At 42.6% G+C, this 20,756-nt stretch overlaps 1 protein-coding gene across 1 annotated transcript in view; it reads right to left on the bottom strand.

Annotated features, from left to right (window-relative positions):
* Positions 1-10,225, bottom strand: part of DAB1 (DAB adaptor protein 1) — a 479,714-nt gene extending 469,489 nt beyond the window's left edge. Inside the window, exon 1 of the mRNA XM_030031997.2 lies at positions 9,965-10,225. The gene's annotated coding sequence lies outside the window, so the exon portion shown is untranslated. The remainder of the gene's footprint in view (positions 1-9,964) is intronic.
* Between the last annotated feature and the right edge of the window lie 10,531 nt (positions 10,226-20,756).

A 20,756-nucleotide genomic window follows, 5' to 3' on the forward strand; every position in this document is an offset into this window, starting at 1 on the left:
ATTTTTTTAATATATACATTTAAAATTCTGCTGGGTCACTTTACAAGCTTCTTACAGCTGTACAACCAGATACAGATGGATACAGATATACATAACACAAGAACAAGCAACTCCAACAGATCATTACACTGTCAAACAGCAAGGGTAGAGCACGTATCACCAAATATGTGAAATTAACAGGCTTAAACCAAAGTCACTGGTTAAAACTACAGCAAAATAAATCACCTGCACAAGTAATTACTTCAGTTTTCTACACCTTTGCAACACTGAGTGCCTTGCTAGAACTTAATATCTTTCCTCCAATGCTGATGGCTGTCTCTTAGAAACAACTTCTACCATCTTCCATACTCTAGTCCAGCTCAAACACCTTTAACTCAAGAGAAACCCAGATGACAGCAGGGGAGAGGAGATGGTGTACTATCCTACACTGGCTTTTGGCTAAGTTCTTCACCTACGCGTAAGAAAGCCCTTCTGGCTCAGAGCAGTGGGCCAGCTGGCCCTGTATTCAGTAACCTTGACTCTTTGGCAGTCACCAAGAGCAGACACATATTGCAATAATTCATCAGAACACATTTCCAGCCTCCAGACGTTTGTGAACCTGGCATTTCTACATCAGAAGCAGTATCACCCCATGCATTAGTCCTCAGTTCTACCACAAACTTTTCCAGAAGATTGCTTGGTCTGCGTAAACTTGGAGCGCCCACAACATCCCAAGGCAGCGACCTTTCCTGCATTAACACCACCTTGTGTGAAGCGCCTTACTTGTTCTGTATCTGTTGCTTGCTTGTTTCATATGACACCTTTCACTTAATTTACTGGAAAAGACAATTCCTTATTCAGTTCTCCATACGGTTTTAATAGGTCTCTATCATAAGTGCTCTCTTGTCTGAGCTAACCTTCTCCTGCTCCACTACCTCTCTTTTATGCTGGGGGGACATGAAAGCTTTGGCTAGGGTAGCTCAATCACACTCAGAAAATAGACATTCAGCTAAGAATCTCTCACTTTTGTTTCTGTAAAACAGTTCTTGACTTCCTAACTTAGTTATCCAACCCAAACCTAGCATCACAGTCCAGAACCTTTAAGAGCAGGATACTTACCTAATTTCTCCAGTTTTCTTCCATATTATACTTAGAAGACATGACTATACAGAATTCAAATTACGTAGTTCAGAAGGAAAATTAGACACCGATGACTTCTAAATTGAGATCTCTCTGGCTTTGGATCAGGGAAACCTTTAGGTCCACCACATCAAACCAGCAGGCTAGAATTTTGGTCATGCAACAAGAAAGACAGTAACACTTCAACCCCTGACCTGCTGCAACAGCCAAAATGGTGAATATTCACTGCAACCCTTCTGCTTTCTTTCTACACTTTCTATACTCGGTTCCTAAGGGGAACCTCAAATATGCATAATAAAAACAGGAACATTTTAGACACTAAGCACAGCTGACCTTTACATAAAACTATTCTATTTCAATAATGTGTAAGAAATAATGCATTAGTATCCAACATGTCTGTTACGCTTTGTAAAGCTAGTGGGGATGCTGAAAAGCTTTCTTTTTTTCCAGCAGTATATCTTTTCATAGCTCTAAGCCAAGTAATACGTATGCTGCACCAGAGTGGAACTATGATTTGAGAATGTCCTAATGTCCTGATCCCAGGACAAATTTTTCCAAACTCTCGCATACAATTTACAATTACATGTCCACTAACCACGGGGCAACTGTTGGAAGGTCATTTGTATTGATAACTGCTATAAAGAACTTGTGATTTAACTGAAGTGACACCAGCATTAGCAATAAAGACCATACTCTCAACCCTAACCCAGGCTTGACTCCAACTCTACACAGTCCTCCTGTGGACCAAGCCACAAAGCCTTTTCCACATGAAAAATACTGAACTAATATAATTTAAAGCATGAATTTAAGCTCATTTGAAAGGCTGCAAAACCATGTGTAGGCATGGTTATTTCAATAGTAAAGTTGCAATTTTCAGTTTAGCTTTAGCTAACTGAAGGCATTTAAACATTAAATCTATGTAAGCCAGTCCTAATCTGAAAGATGTTTCTGATAATGGCCTGTACCAGCTTAACAGTGTAGGGAAAAATAAATCAATTTAAAGTGAGACTTGTTCAGTGATCATGTACATCTCAGACCTATGACTGGAGGGACTTCGGTCTATTGACAGTAATCACACACTTTAACACAAGCCCGACATCATCTCTTCATTCACCAGACAAATAAAATTTCACGTTGGAAAACAATGATGACAACAAGTTAATATTTTCAGTAATAAGTTATCTTCACAAAGAGCACTTGACCTTCATTGTAATTTCCACACAGTTTGCAGTAAACCACCTGAGTGTGTATAAAATGTAATGAATAAAGAAATATTAAAAATGATAGAATGTTATTAAAGTAGGTCACAATTCAAACAGCACAATTACTGAAAAAATGATGTTTGAAACTACATCACTCACAACCCTTTTCACACTGGATGAGCTACTCTATAATTTATTTTGCCTAACAACAGCTTCTGTCCATATTCTCTCTCTCTTTATCCCCAAAGACTCTATTAATGCAGCCCACTGTGCCGCATGACAGCGTAATGCCCACATGAGGCATGAAATGTCACAGATCACAGCTTTACACCTGGCCAACATAATATATTCATCAAATTCTTTCAAGCAGTAGAAGCGTTTGTTGTTATTTTGTGGGTCAAGCCACACAGAGGCAGATGGAATGGGCACTTTATTTACATGTGAAGTCCCTGAGCCCATTCACTTTATTTATGATGGACAAAATCTGGCTTTAGTCATCTAGGAAGCCTTGGACCAAAGACATTGTTATTTTACAAAGATAAGGAAGAGTGGTTTCCTCCGAGGCTTCTGGATGACAATGAAGATTCATTTTGTTCCTTAACATTACATTCCACATATTCTGAACATCTTAAAAAGTTCAGAGTTGGGATTTTGATTCACATCCTAAGAGGAGATCAGCATAATTAAGACCCACCTGTATGTTAAGGCAACTCTGACAGACAGTAACAGAACGGTGAGACTCTCCCCAGCACTCACAACTGCCCCTCTGAAACCCCCCAATTTCTGTAGAAACTGCACCATAAGCTGCATAAAACAGGTTGGAGTGCTCAGCTCTTTACTTTTAACCAGAAATTCAAGACACGTGGACGTAGATATTGGCTTTACCCGGTGTTCCATAGACTACAAAACAATCTAAACCGTCCACAAATATATGAAAATGTAGAATGGATATCCTTGGATGCAAAATGTATCACTTTATACATTATGTATATTTTGAGTGATTTTGAAACAGCATTTTAAATTATTGACATTGATGTTATCATGAGAGTTTTGGGGGAAATGTCTATATAAATAGCAAAAATCTTTGCTATAAGGAGAGTATTAACCCTGTCATCTTTTAATTATCTGTGTTGAATATGAGTATTAGTGACATAGGTAGCTTAGAAGCATAGCCTCCTTATGTTTCAGCTTGCAGGAAAACAAAATCTCAGGACAGGTGTTCCAATAGAAAAGAAAACACAAAGTATCTACTATTACATTGCTCTTATATTTTGTTAATAAAATTATGTATTAAAGTCTGGATACATATCTAATTTTATCTCTCAGCATCTGCCACTGCTTCATGACCTCTAAGATAGACTGCAAGCACTTTGATAAACAGACTAAAAGGTAGCTCAGTAGATACAGAGCAATCCTCCAAGTTCCCAGAAACGTATTTTGACTGAATCACAACAAACGCACCATCCCTAAACCTCCAAAATAACATGAAGCCTCTTCTCCCCCCGAGAAGCATACTGCCATCCTACTGCTTTTCCAGCCTGAATACCAAAAAGCACTAATATTAAAAAACATTCATAACCGGACAACAACTTTTTACAGAGGAGAGGGCTTTTTTTTTTTTCTTTTTTTTGGTGGGGGGGGAGATTCAAGCTCAGATAGCTAAAAGGAAAATTGTGATTATAGAGAAGAAAATATTTTACACATCAACTCCTTTCTCCTGAAACACCAGTTTCCATAAGATTTATCATCTGTTTACTATTGACAGGTAATTCTTCCATTCATTAGTCCTCATAAACAAGGGAGAGAACCAGCACACTAGAGCTTCAGGAAGGAGAGGAAAATATGCTATGGCCAACTCAAACTGTAGAGGGACTTCTCCATATGAAGACCATAGTTATCTAAATTGAAACTGGGTTTTGACGTGTGCTCTTGGGAAAAAAAAAAAAAAAAAGCCTTAGTAGTCTATTCATTGACACAATCTGCTATAAAGACCACCTGGAGTTAGCAAGGTGTACCATGTCATATAATATCCAGCCATGATAACTAGGGTTGATAGTGTTTAGAAGAACCTGCAACTAATAATAAGCATGCAAAGACATTACTGCTAACACAACAAACTTCCAGGGAGGGGAGGAGCGATGGTGTAAGAGCACCTTTACCTACCACTCCACAAAAAGGAAGTTAAGTAGAAAGGAAGTATCAAGTAATGCTGAGTGTCTGGATTTCCTTTTGGCTTAGCAGCTCAAGGTGAAGAAAATGCCTGGACATGTGGAGTTGCAAGGCAGGTGTGCCCAGAGAGCCTTGAGCCGGTGGGGAGGAAAGCATATTGACCAAAGCAACGTTTCCTGAAAGAAGGCAAAGCATGCACTTCATCCTCATGACAAAATGAAAGCTCAGGCTTTCAAATGAGATGTAAAATAGAGCCCTGACCATTCATCGTCATTAAAGATCCCATGACAATTCTTGCAAGAGTAAAAATGTTAACTAACATGTCCTGGCCAATATCCAACTCGGATAATTGCATTCTGCTTCCTAAATTCCCCTTGCAGTTTCAATTGGATTAGTTTTTCTTCATTTCTCTTCCCTAAACCCCTCCTGCATAATGTTTCTAGCCCAGAATGGCTGCTGTATTCCACTCCAGAGGTGCGTGAATTATCAGTGTTGGGCAATCCCAGCATACATTTTGTATACATTAGTCAGAGAAAATGCTCTGTGAGCTGGAGTAATACCCTCACCTCTCACTGAGGAACATTTAACTTTTCAAATGAGAATTCCCACTGATGTTAGTAAGATTTATTTTTTTCCCCCCCTAAAATACTGCTCTGCAAGGAAGGGTAAGTATACCAAACCCATCCTCCTGCCAATTAGAAAAATCCTTTGCTGGGCCATATCCTCAGCTTAAGGAACGAGATGCAGTTGCTTTGACTTCAATAGAACTCTGCTACATTAAAACAGGAGTAAATATTCATACAGTATTTTTCCATTAAGTCACTCATGTTTAAATGTTGCAAGAATCAAAGAAGTTGGCTGTTGAATGCATCAATCTGTGGATATGAAAGAGGAGTATTGGAACGTATTCTCCTCGCTTTTAACTGGCTTGCACAATCTTCATGCTATTTTAAAGGAAAGTTGGAGGTTCTTTAACTTGGCATACCAATGAAAAATGAAAGTGCTGTGAAATATGAATCTCCTGTTGTTTCTTATGTGTACTCTATTGTAAGTACTCACAATACTATGGAGGCAAACTGAAAAGTCCTGACCCAATGCATTTTATGGAACAGGAGGAGCAAAGGTGATTTATGTGCATAAAAGCAAAAACTGACAACCCTTTGATTTTCTTGTAGAACAATCCCAAAACGGTTGTCAAGACTGCTTAGGTTTTTTGCCCTCTGCACTTCCTGTAACAGGACCATTTTATCCAGCATGCTGTTTTATAGACACTGTGTAAAGGGTCATTTCCATCTGCTATCCAGGTTACTTAAAAGAATACTTGTCATTCCCTCTTCCAAGAACTCTTAGCAACAGTTGAGAATGGCTTGTTTTCATTTCCAGCCTGCCTCTGCATCCCTGGTAAAGCATAAAACCACAAACATGCCACCTACTTCGTTCTTTAGAGCTCTGATAGCAGAAGGACATCCTTTGGGCCACGAAGATGATCAGGGGGCTGGAGCACCTCCCCTGTGAGGACAGGCTGAGAGAGTTGGGGTTGTTCAGCCTGGAGAAGGGAAGGCTCCGGGGAGACCTTATAGCAGCCTTCCAGTACTTAAAGGGGGCCTACAGGAAAGATGGGGAGGGACTCTTTATCAGGGAGTGTAGCGATAGGACGAGGGGTAACAGTTTTAAACTGAAAGAGGGTAGATTTAGATCAGAAGTAAGGAAGAAGTTCTTCACTGTGAGGGTGGTGAGGCACTGGAACAGGTTGCCCAGAGAAGTTGTGGATGCCTCATCCCTGGAAGTGTTCAAGGCCAGGTGGGATGGGGCTTTGAGCGACCTGGTCTAGCGGAAGGTGTCCCGGCCCATGGCAGGGGCGTTGGAACCAGATGATCTTTAAGGTCCCTTCCAACCCAAACCATTCCATCATCCTATGAAAAATTCAAGAGCGCAATTGTAGGCAGCCTGCAGTCAGATGAATGGGGAACGCAGAGAATATACTCATTTCGGTATTTCCTCATGAGTATCATAACCCTCCTCCTTTCCCCCTTGTAGACAGTGAATTCACTTAATAGGTGTGACTGTGAAAGCATCCATATTTGCCAGCTCCAGGCTGGGTTAGCTGCAACATCATGCTTACTTCCCTACACAGAGCGTGGAAGAGGGTGATGTAGGACCTCCAATAGCATCCTACTTCCATGGCAAACACTCCCAGTACTAAGGTATGGAATTGAGCGGTGAAATTAAAGGTTGGCACTAGAGGGTGAATATCAGGCACAGGCATGACTTAGGCTCATCTGATGAGCACAGATGGATCTGCAAAGGAATTTTATGTCAAAATCAGATGGTTAAAGAAACACAGACTATGTTCCTGATCTGCAGCACACATACGAAGTTGTTAAGGAGAAAGCTGATCATCAGAAGTGACTGCCTCAAATTTTCTGCTGCTCATGTACTGCTATTCTGGGTACCAGTCTTGACTCCAGCTCAGCTCCTTTTGCACACAAGAGTTGACATCAACATGGGAAACAATACCCATCCTCAACCATATACTCATATGTTCCTATAGTTTCGCTCCAGTGGAGAAATGGGCTTGAGCTGGAGAACACTGAAGTTTGCACCTCTATGGTAAGATGTGCTCAAGATTACCTGGCATTTCTACAGTAAACACAGGATTGAAAGATCAATCCTTACACTGAAATTTTATTTCAAAAGTGTACAACTGTTCATCAGTAGCCTGTTTCATGAGCAACCTGAAAAAAAGACTGGAGTAAGATGTCTCCTTCAGCCACTCATTCCTTCGCACTTTCATTTTTTTTTTTAAGACTGCTCTATCTGGAGTGGAAATGTTAGCATTACTGTGCTGTGAAACACAGTAGTCACTGGCACAACAATCGATAAAAAATTAGCATGACTACAAGAACAGAAGCTTGGGATTAGAGAGATCTAAAAATGTAAGGATTTCCCTCCCCTCCCCTCTGCATCCTGATGAACCCTTCCAAAACCTGACTGTAAACATTTTAATTCTCTGTCATCTTGCTGGAGGAAATCATTACAGAGGCAAAATTAGAGAGCACTGGGTGCTGCTCTGCAATAAGCATCTGTCAGTCAAGCAGGCATCACCCCGCGAGTCACCCCAAGCACTTCCATTCTCCAATCCAGGAGAAGGGTGCTGGACACAGAGGGTTTGCTTGGAGCACTGCTTGAGTGATCAGGCCAAAGCTTTACTTCAGCTAGTCAGTGGCATGATATTTTAATTTATTATTTATTATTTAAAACAAACAGAGTCATTCTCTCTCCTCCTCTCTGGTTCAAGCAGTTTATACATTTAATTCAATTTTAAGAGATACGTGTTTGTTTACTTGAGCAAACAAAAACCAGTAATGAAGAGCTGCAGTTAGAGAGAAATAACCAACCTGCTCATCTTCCACTCAAAATTAAATTTTTAGCACCAAATATTGACATTAGAAGGCAAGCAGCTTAGTTCCATGTCTGCTTTTCACACCTTCCAAGTACACACCAGATAATTTGGTGCGAGATCACTGAAGGAAACATGCTGACCTACGCTGTGATTTCAGCATTACACCCCACAGAAACCACCATCTAAAACATGTTGGGGTTCCTCAGAATAAACCTTCATCACTCAATTTGCAAACACCATCAACCTCAGGAATCTTTTTCCCTTTTATCTCTAGTTTCCCTTGCCTTCATTCCTTGCAGCATCACAGATAGAGTAAACCATACACAGAAGAGAATGATGGTATCATGTACCACTGCACTCTACTTGGTTAAGGAAACATATTCAAGCAGGAGACCTCACTGTCAATCAAAGGAAAAAGGAAGGGGAAAAAGGAAAGGGGAAAAAAAAAAAAAAAGAAAAAAAGAAAGAGAGAGAGACCAGAAGAACCTGTTGCAAAAAAGAGAGAAGAATTATTTAATTCAAATTAAAGCTTTGGGTTTGGGGCTTTTCTTTTTTTAGGTTTTGGGTTTAGAGTTACCACTCACATGAATACCTACAAGCAGTTTAACACCACAATTAAAAAAGCACAGTCAATTCAGCCCAGATTCCTTAAATCCAACATAATTATTTCCCATAGAACTACTGAAGTCTACTGAAAACATAGCTGCAGCATTAGAGGGTTATTTGCTCCAAGGACCTTTTTAATATGGCTGTATTGTAACACTGCAGTGCAAAAGCCTCTCTAGTCATAAAAAGAAATTTAGCTCAGAAACACAACTTGTGGGCAATGAAAAATACATTTGCTTCAATTTGCACTCATTTAATAATAGCATTATTTAACAAGATCAGTTAAAACGACTATCCTCAAAAGACATAGCAGTGCACCTCTTCTCATGAGACTCCTAGGGCACTGAAATGAAATTCATTTCTGCAAACCAAACATTCAAAGCAACCAGCAGCACTAGAAAGACCATATTTAAAAGGGAGAAAAACATTTTGTGACTGACCAGAAAAAACAGCCCCTCTCTACCCTATCCTCCACCCCCTCCCCATTTTACTTTAAAGCTGCCATACATTTCACTGGCAAAGAAAATTACATTCTTCCACTGGAAGTAACAGCATATTTGTCCTTACACTTTGATTTTCATTCTAAATCAAGAACACGCTCAATTTGCACACATTGGGAAACAGCTACTAAAATCTGGGTGTAGACTGTATCACATCACTAGTCAAACCCCACGTATCCTCGCGGAATTGTTTTCCTACAAGGTTATGCCTAATTGGCCACTAACCTAACTGATTAATCACCTACATTATAAGAAGGCGTTGAGAAAAAGGCTGAAGGGCAACAAAATATTTATTCGGGTTGCAAATATTAAACCATCAGGGGACAGCCGGTTCAAGTTGCTCCTTCCCGGCTGTGCACGCAGAGGTGGAAAGCAAGAAAACCCTGCTCAAGAGTCACACGCACACACAAATACGAAAGAAACCGGTGTCTCACGTTCATTCCCACTAGGGCTGCGAAGATGCTCGCTACAGCTCTAAGTTGGCTTTGCCCGGCTCTGGAAGTGTTAAATTATTCCACCCGCCACCGAAACAGCGGGTTCTCCGGGCAGAGCCGCGGTTCGCATCTCCCCTCTCGCACGTCCCAGCCGCGCAGTTCTCGCCGACTTCGCCTCGGCTGGCAGACGAGGAGGCACCGGGCTGGCCGGGCATCCCTCCCCGCCTCCTCGGCGGCTCCTCCGCCGCCGCCGCCCGCCGCGCCGGCGCCTCCCTCCCGGCAGACAAAACTTTGCGCTCAAGTCCGCCGCCGCCGCTGCTACGCGCCTTTCCCTCCGCACCGACTTACGCGGGCGCGGCAGCGGCACCCGCTCCCGCGGAGAGCCGGGACACCCCACCACCACCTGCGCAAGGCGGCAGGGCGGGGAGGTGCGTGTGGGGGGGGGGGGAAGAGGCCACGGGCGACTCCCCCCGCGCAGCCCCGCGGTTGGCTCCGCGGCTCCCCGCCGCCTCCTCCCCCTCCTCTTCCTACCTGCAGCCGGCGCCGCTCCCCGCAGCGCCCCGCTCATCCTCCTCCTCCGGCGGCGGAGGGGTGCGCGCCCCTTTCCTTCCCTTCCTTTCCCTTCCCTTCGCTCCCGCTGCTGGGCGCGGAGCCTGCGCCGGCGGACGCGACTCCCCGGCGAGCAGATCCGCGGCGCTCTCCGCGCAGCGGCAGCCCCTCGGCGGCGGCGGCGGCAGCGCCGGTCCCCTGCAGCCACCGCGCTACCGCATTCCCCCTAATAGCGGGGCGCGCCGCACCCGCGCCTGGGAGCCCCCCGCCCCGCCCGGGGGCAGGAGGCGGCGCCCGGTGGGTCGACGGCGGCTCCCCCCTCAGCCCCCCCGGGGCGGCGGCGGCAGCAGCAGCCGCCGCTGGGCCAGCTTGCCCCGGCCTTCCTTTTGGGCGCCCGAGGAGGGCGAGTTGCGGGGCCGAGGCTTCTAACTCGCTGCCCGCCCGCACCCCCCTCAACTCCCCCGACAACACTTTTCTTATGCCTCCTCTCACCGTCCTCCGCTGCGCAGGCTGCCGGCTCTTCCTTCTGCCCCCAGGGCCGGTAGGTAATTGGAAGGAAAGGTGAAGAAAGTCATTCCAGCGCACAGGTGGTGGTAGAGGGGCCGGGCTAGTCATCACTCCCGGCTTCGTGGCAGGGGGGGCTGCGGCCAAAGGCTGACTTTGGGGAATGGGACGCTTGGACTTTCGCCCAGACTGGGCAGCATCGTCCCTCCCCAGCGGTGGCCAGACAACAGGCAACGACTGGGAAGATTTACGTGCCGTTGGCCGGCAGAGGTAGGTCTCTCAAATCAAGTGTGGACCCCGAGAGGCGTTCTGGGCCCAGTGGGATGTGGCAGTGCACTTCCTTCCCCTGCTTGGCTTCTTCTCCTTGGCCAGTTCTGCCCGGCTCTCCCACAGGAGGTTTCTTTCCCGGCTGCCGTCTCCCCTGTGCAGGGAGGAAGAGTAGGTATCTGCTCTTGCTGCTTGAAAACGGACTTCGAAGGCAGAAATACTTTTGAGTGACAGCTTCTAGCCACGGTAGATCAAACTTCCCTTTTTGCTCACAGTTCGATGTTAAGTATTTCTCTTGGAAGCTCTGACCTAACCCAGCTCTGTCAATAGGTGACTGGCCTGCTGGGCAGTGTTCGGGAAGGAGAATTACCACCTGGATACAGATATCTTTCCTGCTCTTCTCATCCACTCTTTCAATGGGATGTCACCAAACAGCAAAATTAATCCCTGGCAAGGAAGAAATTCATGTGTGAGCTTGCAAACCACAGCAGTGAGACAGCGATTAAAGTTTTTGTCTAATTCTAGGAGATCAAGGTTGTAAGAGCTAGAGAATGAGACTTAAGCTGCTTTACATATTCCTTCATATGTAAAATCATTAAAGCATCTGCGGTTACTATACCTCATAGGAGAGGGATCCTTGCTGGAGGTGTTAATAGTTGCTGAATTCGATGGCTACTGACATGTGCCATGTGACAGGGTGTTAACCTTTTGTCAGTGTGACCCAATGCATTTGACTAAACCATTTTTCCTGGCCCCAATCTCTTACCAGCTCTCCCGAGTCACATATTTATTACAGGAGTAATAGCTCTTCATGCTTAATAGGCTTCTTTGATGCAAACCTTGAGCCATTTGACAATGGCTGCCTCAGACATTTTGTTATCCTTAACTCGTGGGTGATAAAAGATGAATAAAGCTGTCAAATATCCTATTGATTATGTGATTGAGATGTACCCTGATTGCCCTTCTTAGGTTGAGTTTCTTCCATTCTATTTCTTTTGTGGGGTTTGGGTGAGGATGGAAAGAGGAACCATATCTACACAACAGCACTGTACTTGCAGTCTGTGGGCCCAATCCCCTCCAACCCCACCACATCTGTGTGAGGAATAGAAATCTCAAAAATATTTGTCAAGAATACAACTTTCAAAAATATTTGTCAAATCTCAACCCCTGCATCTTTCTAGCGTTAAATTATGGTGTCTCCAACTTCGAGGCCCCAACAGTTTTCTTCCTGTTCTCTTCTAGGCTTGTTTTAGAGGAAGAAGTTTGGTAGAAAATCTATCAATCGGGTTCACATAGCGATTGGATTATGCCACAGTTGTGGGCTTGTGATTCAGGTACAAAGGGGGATCTGAGAGATCGGGATTTAGCTTCCAAGTCCAGTACAGATTCCTCCCTGCTTTTAGCAAAAATACTTGCCAAAGATAGACAGGATGATCAGTTGGGTTCGAAAGCTTGCTATTGGTATGATTAACTCTCTGAGCTTTGGGAAGGCTCTCAACTCGCATAGAAAGAGCATAATGATGCATGCCTGTACCAAGAACATTGAATGTACAAATGCTTATCTGCAATCCCATCCGAACAAAGAGATACAGAATCGGGAAATGCTTGCAAAAGATCACTGAAAGAGATCTATATGCAAGTGACATTAATTTCCATTCCGTAAACGCAGATGTCTGAGCAAAAAAGCCACATAAGTGCCTCTAAATAAGAGAGCGCTGGAGTGCTCACACAGAGCTGTCTGAGCTCCAGTGCCTCTGAGTCAGCTGGGAAGCAGAGTGCCACAAACAGCTGGGCAAGCAAAGGAGCAAGCCCCGAGAGAGGGAGCAGGAGCAAAGATGCTGCAGTGCACAACTGCAGTGAGGGACTGATTATACTCATCTCGGAACAGGCAGAGTTTGAAATGGAAATGAGGAGAAGATTTCCCTGCCACACTACCCAGCAGCTACAGTGAATGTTGCTCTAAGACAACAGGGAAGCAGGCAGCACGCAGCGTGGACTTTGTTTTGTTTCACCGTTACTCAGCTCATCTCAGAGGTTCATTTAATTGTTACTCAAAAAGTTCCATATGGTAATGAAACATTAAGAAAAAACTACTTCTACCTTCACATCTTGACATTGATATTGAGGTCTCCCGGCATGCAGAGACTTCGGCTTGTGTATTCAAAGCAGAGCAAATTATCAGTTCTTTATACAAGTCCCATCCTTACAGGCTTGGAAACAAAATATCACCTGCGATGCAATGCAAAGGCCTCCAGAGCTGGGAATTCAAAAGGCCTCACGTCTGAGCTGCAAAGTAAGTAAGTACATGGCTTTCTTTTGCAGTCAGGCATGTCTGAGAATGCCTCAGGTTATAGTGCCTATTCAACCCAAAATTCCTGTAAGGAAACCAAATGCACCTTCACTGATGTACTTCAGTTCTCGCTGTACCTTCAAAACTTCCAGATACATAACTTCCAGGCGAGGATCAATGCAAACATCTAGCAAACTTTTGCCTCTCCCAAAAAGAGAAGTTTGACTTGCCTTGTCATCATCCTTCAGCACAACTTGGGGATTTTTTCCTTCTTTTTTATGACTTCAGGAAACTCCTGGCTTTCTCACGCAGGACATGCATCTTCTGACGGCACCTAAAAAAAAAAAAAAAAAAAAAGAGAGAGAAAAAAAACCCTCAAATCTCTGTTTTAGTCAGAGGTACTTAATCAAACACATGCCCAGGAATACCACAACTCTCGTATGCATAGACAAATGTTCTGAATTTTATGCTGCAATGCTTTCACTTTAGCACGTCCCATCCATGGACCTTGTGGAGCTTAATACAGGTGTCATTACCCCCATTTTACCAGGCAATTGAAGTGAGGTAGCTGCTGTTTGACTAGTGGCACTGTCTGGAAGTAGATCAGGTAGCACGACTAGACTTTACATCTTTCAAGTACACACAGAATGATCTGGATCCTTAGGTGGACTACAAAGAAGGTCTTTCCGTCTGGAGGTTTCCTTTTGACCTCTGTTATAAAAAATACCCTGTATCCAACAATCAAAAGGAGGAGACTCTTTCATCAGAAGTGGTGCTAAGTAGATCGTAGTGCCTCACATCCCTGCTGTTCCCAATGCCCAGGTTCCCTCCGCCCCAAGCAGCTCCTTTCTAGGTATTTCTCCTTTACTCCTGGGGTGAAAGAAGGGGTCGGGTGGCACGTTCTGTGATTACTGGTACAACATAGCTTCCGCTTCTGTCAGAGACAAACAATCAATGCTTTCTTTACGATTTCCCGCCAAATACAGTAAGCTAAAAGGGATTTCTGAGATACTTCCCAACAGAATGCATTGCATCACTGTAGCATCCACCACATACTCTTACACTAAACTCCAATCTTTAGATTAATATTCAGGTGTAAACATTAGTCTGGATTTACATCTACAATATACACGCCCACCCCCTTCATCCACCGAAAGAATAATTTAGTATTTTTATGCAGTAGTCACCTCCACAAAAACCTACTTTCTGAAGTAAAAGTCAAGTAAAAAACATTAATAGTAATTGCACTATTTCTTCCTTAAAATGTATTCCTCCATATGATTTCTCTAGAGGAAAACACAGATCTCTTTCGACTACCTCATGTTCCCTTTCTAAGGCATTTGAGAGATCAAACTTTAATAGCTTAAATATGAATTAAGAAAAATAAACTTAAAAATTGAGATTCACATCGCCTAATATTATGTTTGGACATATTTATACCAGTAGCAATACTGTAGTCATCCAAGCAGGAAACAAAAACAATACATATTTCTCCAGTCACAAATAAACTAATTTTAAAAATCAACTATTTCCAGACTAGAGTTTATATTCTATTCATAAAAATAGAAGGATGGTGGCTTGAGGGGAATTCATACTTAAAAATAATTTAACAATAAATTAGTGCAAAACATACATAACATGTGTAGGGCTCTTTTACAGAAATAAAGATGCTAAATTCAGCCAAGAAATTATTTGCTGTGAATTATTCACTTGGTTCTGTCGGTTCCTGAACCTTTATAAAGGTTTTGTGGAAAGCAGGAAAAAAAAAATAAAACCCAAGCATATGCAAAGCAAAACAGCATCAAAAGTCAAAGAAGTCTCCAAGGGAGACGAACTTCAATGCCAGAGTAGGGTAAACAAATGGAATTATTTACAATATAACATTATCATTTGCAATGATATTTTATTCATTATTTAATCACACACTGAGTCTCCCTTGTAGCCTGTGGTAGACGACATAGCCATTTTGTTCCATCTTTCACCTGCCGTGTATGTATGTAAAAGATACAGTTTATTTAACATTTGTATACAACAGGCAAGCTACTGCATATATTTATGTTTAAAACATACTCCTTTCCCTCCATCTGCTCATGTGGGGTGCACAGATCTCAAGGTTGCAAGGTATCGGTAGATGAAATGACCGAGGACAGATGACTCCTTGTCTCTTTGATCCCTGGATAGCAGGCTGGCACATCTCCCTCCAGAGCTCTTCCTCTTATGGAGCAGGAAAAAACCCTCAAAAGAAATTCATGTCAAGAGCCAGTGTGCTCGGTGGCATGTTGGACTGAGAGTCGGTTAATTGCCACATGTCACCTTCTATGGCAAACTGAACCGTTCACAACAGCGCAGCGAGTGCAGGAAACCAGACAGACGTTTTTATTGAAAGAGATATTAACACAAACAGCAGCAGCAGTACTATAGAATTCAGTACAAGAAAAAAAAAATCAGCCTGCTTATCACCACTTGCCATTCGTTTCGGTTGGTGCAGAATTTTCTTATTGGCGAGTTGAGAAGGAAAACGAGGTTTTGCGTTTCAAGAGTGGCTTGCACAACAGCCTAGAAAGGGTGAGCTTTTTGTCCCAGGGCAGAGTTAAGCAAAATGGACTCAAGATCACGATTTTTTGCTATAACTGGGCCTTAGTTTCACTGTCTATTGCCATTTTCTGTATGCTCTCACGTTGAAGATGTCCAATATTCAAGCTAAGTTTCAAGAATCTCATGATTTCCTTCACAATTTGCATAACCATGTGTATCAGTCGAGTGCTAAGCTTAAGCACCTCTTTGCTTAATCCCCTAATTTGCAGGGGCGGCAGAGGGAGGACAAGATGGGGCGGTTCTGTTCAGCAATGCAAATCAGCCAAAGGAGGATACCGCCAGGATTAACATAATCCAACTGCTACAAGTATTCAATTTGGAGACTAAGGATGATAAAACCTATTTTCCTAGTCAATCAATCATTGTGATCGGCCTGCAAAAAAATGGGGTGCAAATCAGTGTAAGTTAATGAAATCAGCAGAATTATGTCAAATGACACTGCTGAGAATGACGCCTTGCGTTAGAAGCATCCCACTATTGCTGTGAAGAGAAGTCAACAAATTATAGGAAACCATATAATTAAGAGCTTATCAAAGCACTTTATCCCATCAAGCACTACCTTACAGATACCAGGTATGCTTTTATTAACACTTAAGGAAATGAAGAGCAATGAGGATGCTTGAAACATCACAAGGCACTCGGAGCGAGCCAGGAACGGAAGGTGACATACCACTGTACATCCTAACTGATTAAGGAGGTTACCCAGGGAAACAGGAGAAAAAGAGTCATCGCTGGCTGAAGCTGATCCGGGGTCTGCTGTCACCACCACTTCCATCTGCGAGCAAATCCCAACTACAAGACTTGTGAGCTTCCTTTCTCACCACTTCTGCTGTTAGCATGATCCCACCACCAGTCCCTATGAGAACAATTACATGCTCTGTCTCCTTTCCTTCCTATTGGATTGTCTCAAATAATAAAAGTGTTCGCAAATATTGTCTCACAAATTGCTAGGACCTTCAGATGGTGTTTGTTGAAAATGAGGATTTTGCACTGGAAGAATAAAACCTTACTAACAAATGCAAACCTACAGGCTGTGAACAACACCCTGTCGCATTACAGGGGATGTCATACTCAGTTTGACTTAACTTTCCAAATTCATTTGATCCTGGTACCGCACGCAGCCTAATGAAAACAGTATTGGCTTCATTTACTCTAAGTGATTTCTTAATAGCTGATTCACATTCCTCTAATAACCCATCCCCACCTTCCTCATCTAGGGTGTACATGAAGCCAACTGAGACCTTAACACAGACTCTGACACTGACAAATGCCTCTTTTTGATCACTTGAGGTTGTATGAATCTATCATGTACACATCAAAATCAAACACAAAGTAAGGGAAGCATTAATTAAACCATATCAACCACAGACTTGACAAGACTATGATTCAAGTATAAAACTGCCTGAAGAACTGTGATTCAATATTTTAGTTCGTAACCCACTTTTTATATCATTGTACAGAACTGAAAAAAGGGAACACTTTCCCCGCTCCACTCCCTTCACCTGTTTTATTTTATCTTTCAACTCAAGCTGGCAAGTCTGTCTCAGCATCGCCTATGAAAAAAGTTGACATAAATTGCTCAGAGAGTTGAAAGAGAAGAAAAACTTGTAAACAAGTTGCCTATTCTCATACCCTGTCCCCTAATTCCAAAGACGGAAACAGCAGCACATCTTCCAGAGGATGCAGTTTCTTCTCCTCCAGCTCCCAAGTCTGAGAATTGCTCCATGAAACTTATGGAGGCTCCCCTGTGATTCTTTATCTCTATAAAGATCATCCTAGATCACAGAAATGTTAAAAAAAGAGCACAGCCATTCTCAAAAAGCTAGCAGGTGTAGCTGGTTTGATCATTAGGGAACAGTGAGGGCTGACCTACCGAAGGTTTACTTTGGATGTTAATCTGGTGCATGCACAAATGCTTTAGACTAGAAGTCTTGAGACTAAAAACTCTTGTGAGATTTCTAATACTCCCTGCTCAAAGTTCAGCTAGAATCTGAAAGTCTAGGGGGTCATGATATTTACAAAGAATAAAAATTAAACAAACCTTTAAATCTAAATACATATATCCATCTAACATAAATCACATAACCACTCCTACTGAACATCATGAGTCAGTTGTGGGCAGAAGAAGAAAGACGTGGTACAACAGAAGTAACTGGTATAATAGTAACCCAGAAGTGATCCAAAGGGCTAGCACTGTATGTGCACATACAACACCTCCTGTATTAATTTGTTAAGTGCTTTCCATCCTATCTCCCATCCTTTAATGTCAGAAAGGCATATTAGAATATTAAAAAGGCCAGGCAGGCCTGACATTTGACACCAGCGGGGGTCAGGGACACAACCTCCAAGTCAGAGCCTGTTTGGAGGGTAACGCTAACTTTCCTCTAACACTTTGCAATTTCCTTTTCTCTTTGACTCTAGGGATATCCTCATTCTTCCTCTTGATTTCAGGCTAGGCTTTTTCTCCTTTTACACTTCTCTGTACGTAACCCTGTTCTGTTTGCTTCTCTGACTTCATACAAAAGAAAGAGAAATAATGCCTTTTTTATCAACGGGAATTCATCACTTGCACTTTTTGATAAAAATAGCTACTCTGACTATCTTATATTTCCACTCATGTAACACTGGCATCCAAAACCACCTATCATCTGAGCCTTGGCACTGCGAAAAGATGATATTACACAAGAATAAGATGCAAAATTTTCCCCTAGAGTGGTAAGAACCTTCCCTGGAAACCTCCTTGTTGTTTGCTGCAAACACAGAGCTGGCCTGTTGCTGGCTTTGTAATCTTCTGTGGTAGCCACAGTCTGAGGCCTTCGCATTTCTTCAGTTTTATGATGAGTTTACCACCAAGCTATCTTCAGTGTGCTGCTCCTCACTTGGATGTGACAGGGAATGAAATTTCATTCACAGCAGGATTATTATTATTATTGAGCTGGATACATCTGAAGGAGCACAAATGTCATACCATTGCTCCCATACATCACTTCCCCTTCTTTGCCATCTGCTCCTAGAGTCGTCAGTCACAACAGTTTCAGCATTCTCCATTACTGTCTTCAAGTTTGCCTCTGCTGACCCAGTTTAATTTCATGTCTGCATCCTCATGTTACCCGGCATGCAAGTTAGTGAAGTTTATGTGTGTCATTTATCTTACTCCTCCCCGCTCCCGAAAATGTGTACATTTGGAAATTTGGTATTCATTACTCTTTTTGACAGATCCTGGTACAGCTTGAAAATGCTCCACAAGACTTATCTGCTTTGGCCATATTGATTTATCAGATTAATTTAACTTCTTTGAAGAGTCTTTCAGTAATAATCAGCTCTATCGTGTTCACAAAAGTAATTCTAAATGCAGGAATGTGAATTATGATCTAGGGTTCTGATTTGGTTTATTGTTAAGATAAGGACAGCTCTGAAATTCACTTCTGCTTGGCTTCCAAAACCTCAAAGTAGTTCAGGGGTCCCAGAAGCAGAAGGCCATCCCAAACTCTCCTCTTTCCAAAATACATGCAGCTTGTTCAGACCTCTGCCCTCAGTCTTCCCTTGCATTATCATAAGGACAAAGCAACATGCAGTGACAGCATTAATAAGATAAGACTCCTTATTTCTTGGCACAGGTAATATAATAGAGATTAAGGCTTCCAAACAACAGGAAAACGTGCAGATATAAGAGACTAAAACTAAACTAGAAGATACTAGAACGTATGCAGAACATTTCATGAACTACATGAATTGTATTAAAATGTGTGTAACACTTTTATTTTTCAAAGTTTTCCCCCTATTCTCAGTTAGAACCGCCATCACTTGACGAATAATGCCTTGCTGTTTTCCAAGTAAAAATGTGTTGCTTTAAAATAGAGTGGTCTCCTAGAGACTTGTCCTAATGTAAGTGGTGTTAGCAAAACTGTATCTAAATGTCTATAGATAGTGTCCTTTCAGGGGTTTTCTAGCCCCCAGTGGGGAGAAAGGGCTTGGATACTATACTTGTTGCTATGGTAGCTACTAAAACTGCTGCTCACAAGAATTTTTGAATTGCTCTCTGTATTCAAACATGCTTTGAAATAAGGTTAAAAAATCAACAGTTGCAGCACTATTAGAGCGCCAATTACTGACTTCTTTATGTTTTCCAAAATAAAAAAGAAGCAGCACTTAATGTCCCCTCTGCATCTCAGTTGCGTTAATACCAAATCACATGCAGTCTGTAAAGATTTTTCAGAACAGAGATTTGAAGCAGCCCTTATAAATAATTTAAATGATTTATATAATTAAATTAGAATGCACTATACTTCTTTTTCTTGATAATTTCAGACATGAGTGCCTGCTATAAATGTGATCCCTGGTTGGAGACAAGCTGCATAGCAAACAACACTTGCAAAAAAAAACGGTATGAAAATAGATTTCTAGGCATTGTGTGTATTTCTGGGTTTGAAGAGGTACTTTTCCCAGCTTGCCTCACTGCACACGTTGCATACTGGCTGCTGGACCTGGACGTTGCAGTGAGGCTCCAGATCTGCCGCTTGCTCATCCTGATCTTGCCATCCAACATAAGCAGAGACTTTCCCATGCCATCTCTGTTCCCTGTTTCAGAGTCATCTAATTGCATTTTCAGAGACAGCCTCCATAGTCACGCTACTCTCATGAGACAGTATGTTGGACCACACAAGTACAGTTATCACAGCCAAGGGTGACAATGGGTCTGAATGAGGCTTTGGATAGGCAGCCACATCTCCCTGGGTTTGCTGAAGCATCTCTGAAGCATTTTTGTGCCCTCATTATGGTATTAATTTCATTATTATAACTGATAGATAAAAAAGAAACATTAAAATTGGTGTACTGGCCCAGACGGAGGGGCTGTCTATCCAGGATCCTACCCACTTTAGCCAAGACCAACACATGCAGTTTTGAGATCCAGATGGAAAGGGAATTGTTGTCACTCAAATAAGACCTAGAGAAAGTGAGATGAACATGCACTAAGGAGCTTTCCTCTACAACTAGCCTCGCAGAAGAGAGATAAAGAAGAGGGCATGGAACAAAGGCTGTAGTGTTCAAGGAACAGCTTTGTTTTGCATTACTCAGAGGTTTTTGTCTGAATTAATAAACAATGCCCTGAGGGAAGAG

This window comes from Aquila chrysaetos, chromosome 12 (genome assembly GCF_900496995.4).
Source record: "Aquila chrysaetos chrysaetos chromosome 12, bAquChr1.4, whole genome shotgun sequence".
NCBI lineage: Eukaryota > Metazoa > Chordata > Aves > Accipitriformes > Accipitridae > Aquila > Aquila chrysaetos.